Genomic DNA, 7,776 nt, shown 5'->3' with positions numbered 1-7,776 from the left:
CCTAGGTGTTTCCTGGGTATATCCGGTTCCTGTTTTGGGGAAATAAGATGTGATAAATGGCAGAATTCAGGAGAGAACTGTAGAAGAGAGGTAAGCAAGTAATGACCAAATAAAAAACACATAATGGAAAGAAACTTCTTTTGGTTCCCTGAACATGATACAGAATGAAAAATGTTTACCAGCGTTCAGGACTAAAAAGAGAACCAAGTCATTCTGCCTTTCTTCCCTTCCACTGCCGCTGTAAACCCTCACTTCTAACCATCTCTCTCTAAAACAGAGTTTTGTGTTTTTAGGCATTATCTTGCACGTCATCATGCTACTACATGCTGTCTTCCCTACTGAGAAACTATTATAGCACAGTGGACAATAAAGGCTGCCCACTGTGATGAATGTTGGCTACCCAAGGGCAATGACATCCTTCCTGACTTCACTTCTGAGATGCTGACTGTGCCTCCCAGGAGACCTACATGAAAGATCTTAATAATAAATTGATCCTCAGTTTTGTTAATTACTATTAGCTGGTGAAATAAAGAAAAAAATCTTAGGAAAAGTGTTACACTTCATTGTTGTGTACAAAGTAACCACCTAACACAATTCATTTTGCTAACAGGTAAGAAGAAATTGTTTGCAAGTTAGGACGAGTGGAGGAAAAATGTTTATTCTTCTCTACACAGCTTGGTGATTTTTATTTTTTTTTCCCCATGGCTTCAAAAAATGTATTTTAGTGTCTGACTTGTGTACTGCAGCAGTAGTTCTATCAGTTCTTGATGAATTTGGAATTTCAAAGTATTTCTAAAGGTAAATTTGTTTCTCTTTTAGTTGTCTGATGCTTGATTTTTATTTAATTTACACTTAGCTTTTGGTTTCACTGCTGTTTTTCCTGGTGTCTTGAAAACTTTGTGACACAAACTGTAGCATTCTGATTATAAAGATTTTGCAAAATTCTTTTGCTGTTGTTGCATTCTCTAGTTTTCAAATGCTGGGTTTTTTAAATACATTTTTTTTTCTTATAAAAAGAACACTATTATAACATTGTTTTTCTCAACAGAAGGAGGATGGACACTGAGGGTGGAAAAATCCTAGGGTCAATCTGATTATCCTACAGCAATAATTTCCTGATCTTTGGTGTTGGTGTGCTAGGTTTTTGTTAAAACAAAGATACACTAAGGTTTTGCCTGTTCCTGCTTCTGGGTTGTTTCTGAATCTTTCAGATTCTAATATGCAACAGACATATTTAATTCCTCAGGGTGTTGAAAGCAAGCAGGATGGCCTATTGATTGCTCATATTTTTCTCACAAAACCTGTAGTTAAGACTGGCTTTATTGAAGCTGCAGGCTCTTACAGGATAGTGGCTGCATGCTGTTGTCAAAACAGAACGTTCCTATATCTAGAACCTGGAAAAAGTGATGTTTTCCAAAGATTCTTAAGTACTTGTAATAAATTTTGATTTAGAATAATGTGCAGTAAGGCCAAGAAAGAGATGCATGAACAATTTCAATTGTGCACATTGAGTAATTGTCTCAGCTTTTTAATTAGGTTTGCCAGGATTTGCAGGTTGCATGCATGTTGCCTGGTATTCTGGCTTGCTGAAGATTTTCGAATCTCTGCAAATGGGATTTCCTGGGCCCAGCTCCCAGTGTGGGTTTTTTTGCACTTTTTTAGGAGATACTCTCAACTGAGTCCTTTGAAGCTGTCTCAGCAGATGAATGTGACCCACTCCAGGAGACTGTACACCAAATTCATTAGCTTTATCTATATTCCTAACCATCTCTAATCAGTTTCCCATATTATCCAAAAATAAAGGCTTATTCTGGTTGCAAAACCTGAAATAACTACATTATCCTTGACAAGAATTATTTTTCAGTTGTTCTAGTAGCTGTCATTTAGAGTCCCAAGGATATGCCAAAGCCAATAGATATGAGAGTCTGACCTCTTGTGATACCCTCTCCCTGAAAAACATCCTAGAAAAAAAAGAAGTTGCAGGTCATATGTTTGAAGCTAGTTTGGCAGCCGGTGACTTGGTCTTCGGTAGGGTTAGCTAGCAGCTGAGCAGCCCTCTCCAAAATGCTGCAGAACAATCATCTGTATTTGGCATACCTGGAAGCCGGAGGACTGTCTTCTAAGCTGGTGTGCTGTGATTGGCATTCATGAGTTACCAGCATTTGAGGAAGTGCAAGCCTATGACTAATGACTCATGCAAAAAAGGTGTAACTTGATAGATTTGAATAGGTGCCTCTCAGTCTATCCATTCCAAATATTTTGAGACGAATGATTGGTTTTACATGGATTTGAGGCAAGAGCGAGCTTTGCAAAGAGAAGCATTAAATAAATAGGGTGAAATCTAAAGCTTGTAGTTTCTTCTCCTGAAAATTTATATTTCAATGTTGATAATGCACCCTTCTGTCACAGTTAAGATTTTGAGACCTAAACTGAAGATAAGCACGTAGTAATCTAGCTTTGCTATTTTGTTTTCCTCTTACATATAAGTCCACTAGTGAGCTCCAAAAAACCAAACTCCAATAGAATGACAATAGTGAAAAGAAAAAAAAAAAAGGAAAGGAAAGAAAAATAGGGGCCAGTTGAGTTGTCATTCTTACGACACAGGGCAATTACAGTACTCACAGATGGTGTTTTAACTTAAGACTGAGTTATAGACTGTTACATATTCTGGTTACCAATGTGATTTAACAAGTAATAAGGCATCTCAGTAAGGGCGATGCACCTAGTATTTTCCTGGAGATTTTATTCTTCCCTTACAAAATAAAGTTTCTCAGTCTCCAGCAGATCACTGCACTTCTGTCAGTTTACACAATTCAGTACTAATGCATGTTATGTTTATCTGTACCTGTCCTACGGGCAACATGTTGGTATTACAGCTTTGAACTTCAGATATAGTCATTTGCATCTTAAAGGAAAATCTTTGGTTTTGGAGATCCTTGGTTGTTTCTACCATACATCAAGATAATGGCACACACTGCATAGAGGACTATGCATTTTTTGTAGTAGTAACCTATGGATCCCATGATTGAGCCTTCATTTTACCCCCACTAAGGCCACCCAAGAGATACTACCAAAACCTTCCAAACAGTTAAAATGAGGTGGGGTTTGGGGTCTTTTTGTTTGTTTGTTTGTTTTTGTTTGTTTTTTTTCCCTTTCATTCAGAGCATAAATCTTGTACCTTTGGCAAAAAGATTCCACCGCCCCCCACCCCCACAGAGATTCGGTGAGGTATCATACCAATATCTGCAAAAACACATCTCTCCAACTCTTGTATTGTATCTCAGAAGAGGATCAAATTCCTTGTCAGATTTTCACTAGTAAAATAACTACATGCAAAGCTCCTTCCCTGCTTTTTTGATGTGGAAAATTCTGAAAAGAAACATGACATTTCTGAAGTGAAATAATTTCAACAAATTATGGACTGTCTATTAAAATTAAACTAAAACTTCCTTCAACATTTTTGCACAGATTAGACCTTTTGTAATCTCTTTGCTGTGATGCTATAAACCTCTTCCAGCAATAGGCATACCATCTTTGGTGAATCAAGGAACCTTCATTTAAGCAGTAGGCAGGCTCAAAGTGTTTATATAGAAGATCTGTAATTCCCATGTTTTGCTTCCTGCTGGGAGGAGTTAGATACCATGCATAATTATCTTGGAACATAGTTTCAAATACCAAAATAAATTTCTTAATTTTTATTAATAAACTATTTGATATGAGTAGCCTTATGGGCTGTTCATTCTAACAATATATATGGTCTGAGAGGTGTTTTTATATACTTGAAGGGATTGTATTAATACTCAAATTTAACTCATGGTGTCCAATCTTCTATCTCACTAATCACAAATTTAACAAGAACAAATGCTGGATTCTGCACCTGGGACAGAGTAATGCCAGGCACAGGTATAAACTGGGAGAGGAGTGGCTGGAGAGCAGCCCTGCAGAAAGGGACCTGGGGGTGACAGCAGGCGCAGTATGAGTCAGCAGTGTGTCCCGGCAGCCCAGAGGGCAAACCGCGTCCTGGGGTGCATCAAACACAGCACAACCAGCCCCTCAAAAGAGGGGATTATCCCGCTGTACACAGAGTTGGTGTGGCCTCACCTTGAGTACTGTGTGCAGTTCTGGGCCCCACAATTTAAGACAGATGTGAAGGTGCTTGAATGCGTCCAGAGGAGAACACAGCTGGTGAAGGGGCTGGAAGGAATGTCCTGTGAGGAGCGGCTAAGGACTTTGGGGCTTGTCTAGTTTGGAGAATAGCAGGCTGCGGGGCGACCGCATTGCTCTCTACAGCTTCCTGAGAAAGGGAAATGGAGAGGGAGGTGCTGGTCTCTTCTCCCTGGCGTCCAGTGATAGGACACGTGGGAATGGCTCAAAGCTGCATCAGGGGAGGTTCAGACTTGATATTAGGAAGCATTTCCTTACTGAGAGGGTGGTCAAAGACTGGAACAGGCTTCCTAGAGAGGTGGTTGATACTTCAAGCCTGTCAGTGTGTAAGAGGCATTTGGACAATACCCTTAATAACGTGCTTTAACTTCTGGTCAGCCCTGAATTGGTGTTGTGGTTTAACCCCAGCCAGCAGCTAAGCACCATGCAGCCACTCACTCACTTTACCCCCACCCAGTGGGATGGGGGAGAGAATCGGAAAGAAAATGGTAAAACTCGTGGGCTGAGATAAGAACAGTTTAATAGAACAGAAAGGAAGAGACTGATAGTGATAATAATAACAATATTAAAATTAACAATAATAATAATAAAAGGATTGGAATATACAAAACAAGTGATGCACAATGCAGTTGCTCACCACTCACTGACTGATGCCCAATTAGTTCCTGAGCAGCCATTCCTCTCAGTCCCACTCCCCCCAGTTTATATACTGGACGTCGCATCACATGGTATGGAATACCCCTTTGGCCAGTTTGGGTCAGCTCCCTGGCTTGTGTCCCCTCCCAACTTCTTGTGCCCCTCCACCTTTCTTGCTGGCTGGGCATGAGAAGCTGAAAAATCCTTGACTTAGGCTAAACGTTACTTAGCAACAACTGAAAACATCAGTGTTATCAACACTATACTAGCTACTAGAAAGAAAATTAACTGTCCCAGCCAAAACCAGGACAATTGGTCAGGCAGTTGGACTAGATGATCGTTGTAGGTCCCTTCCAACTGAAATAATCTATTCTATTCTACTCAAATTTATTCTAACTTGTCATTAACACAAACTTTCAGATTAGCAATTATGTTCTCCCACCTTTTTAAGCTACCGACAGGTTTTTTTGTAACCTTCTTTGTTAACTCTCCTTTCAGGGAAATGAGAGAAAGTTCATTGGGACAGCTTGAAGTGATTACTGTTTCTTGCTACTGTGTGAGCCAGATCCTGTCTGTGAAGAAAAAAATGAGATGAATGCACAAAAATAGGAAGGAAAAGAACAGGGAGAAATGAAATGCATAATCTCTTCCTTATACTGATGCTTATAGAGCTGCTAGAGTAAGATAAGTATGACATAGGTACCTGTTCAGAGTCTTGGCAAACCTGTATCAGCTCAGGACTGTGTAAGACCTTGCTTTTAGCTGCCTTTCTGGTCAAAGGCTACATTGCTGTTGCAGAGTATGAAGTTCTGACAGTCTAGGTCTGACTGTTTTTGTTGTTTTGGGGTTTTTTTTGGAGGGGGGGGGAAGTAAACAAGGCTAGAAGAATTAAGAGACAAAAAAGGAGACATCAGACAAATGAGCAGGAACATCTTGAATTCTAGGTGACTTTCAGAGCTTACCTGAAGCTGTAAGAGATGGGAAAATTGTCTCAATCTCTTATTCTCTAACTTGGTTTATTCTTACCAGCTCTTAGCCTGAGGGCAGCAAAGGTATAACAGCATTGCAGTATTTCCTGTACTTGACAGTCAAGCATGGTGATGAGGGTAAAACATGATGCATTCAGACTACCTGTTCTAGCTTTAATGTCAAAGACCCTGTGACCCTACAGATGACTGATTGACTAGGTATTTTATTACTTTTATTTATTAGTCAAACCTTAAATCATGTGAACTTAAATGATTTTCACACTAAAATATATAGGAAGCTGGCTGAAGCAATCACAGAACACATTAATAAATTATTTTTGAAAAGTGTGATATATTGTTGAGTTTCCAGAATTTACAAAACACAAGGCAGCTGTGCAGGAAAGCTAGGGAAAAAAACCTGAGAGAAGAACAGCAAACTGAATGTTAGCTACTGATATAGACTGCTGAGGAGGAAAAAAGGAAATACCAAACTGGAATATAGAACCGGGGTTGCCATATGTAAGATAATAAGTAATTCCTATTTTACTCAGTTCTGCATGGAATATTGTCTCCAGTTTTGGGCATCCACATTTTAAAAAACAAGGAAAGATGGTCAGAAGTCTAGAAAACATGATGACCTCTAGGAAATACTGAATTCTAAAGGGATGTTTGACCTAAAAAAGAGACACACTGGGGAGACGTGAGAACAGTGCTCAAATATGTGAAATGCTTTTGTGAGAAAGAGGGTAAAGAATTGTTCTCTGTGTCTGCTGGGAAAGTAACAAATAATGAGCTTGAGTTGTGGCAAAGAATATTATTATTTTGGATGTTTAGAATAGCAAAGCTGTATTTCAGATTGTACAACCTCCATCCTTTGAGGTTTTGAAGAACAGGTTATAGTTAGGCCAATATGTATTAGAAATGGCTTAAATACATCTCATTTTGCTTTGGGCAAAGAGTATAAAATAAGTAGTCTCCTGGTCACTTTTAGCCATTTAGCCCTCTTCTGTGTTCACTAAATTTCTGACATCCCTGTGATCCACTGATTCTTCGTTCCACCTGTCTGCCAAACACAGCCTTAACATAGTTGAGTACAACATCTTTGGATGTTTTTAATTTTGGGGTAATCCTGTCTTCTTCTCTTTAGTTTTTGCTAACTTTGTAAAATAATTTAATGTGTCTTCTAAGAATTGTTTCTTCTGTGAGAGTTAATTTTGTAACTTCCCAACTTACCATGAATTTAGTTCTGCTTGGAAAGGAAAATGGTAGGGCTTGGTCTGTTGGTCTTTAGAAGTGGAAAGTCACAATGTGACTGGAGCCAGTGTTCATCAGAATAGGACCAGGGGAGAGAAATTAATGAAGAATCACCTTTAGGGGCCACTATCATGTATAAGCCTTGTCTGTTATGATAAATCCGCTCTAGCTTCAGCTGTGCTTGGTGGGATGAAAGCTGCATAGTGCCAAGCAGTGGAATACTTTAGTTATTTACAAAACTGGAAGTGTAACCTTTGATATAAAAAACCTGTTCACCCGTTCTTACCGATCTGGCCCAAAAGTTTTGAGAGTGGCACAGTCTATAGTCTGCAGCACTCTTAGATCTGATTCCATCTGAGAACTTCACTGTATAGTCAGCTTTCTTCTTGAAAAGGAGCAGAAGTGGAAAACAGCGAAACTGGATATATATAAATTGTGAAAGGAAAATAAGGTATTGTAAATATTTTGTATTGTCATTTCTGTATTTATGGCTTTCAAAAGATAGGATAAAAACCATTAATGTCATTAAATGAATGGCAATGGGACACCCACAGTGATTATGAATGAAAGGGATTTTTCTGGTGTTGATAATATATGAATATAAATAGGTAGACATGCCAGCTGATTAAGGGAGACTTTTAGTAAGTTAACTGTCTGAGAAGAAGCATTTGTAATACAGTCAGGAAAATCTGCATTATCTTATCTTGGGATATATTCTTCAACCAGCTAGTGACTAAGCATAAATACCCTTCAT

Source organism: Haliaeetus leucocephalus, unplaced genomic scaffold (assembly GCF_000737465.1).
Source record: "Haliaeetus leucocephalus isolate CR32 unplaced genomic scaffold, Haliaeetus_leucocephalus-4.0 Scaffold555, whole genome shotgun sequence".
Lineage (NCBI taxonomy): Eukaryota > Metazoa > Chordata > Aves > Accipitriformes > Accipitridae > Haliaeetus > Haliaeetus leucocephalus.
Note: the sequence above shows the minus strand (reverse complement) of the source record.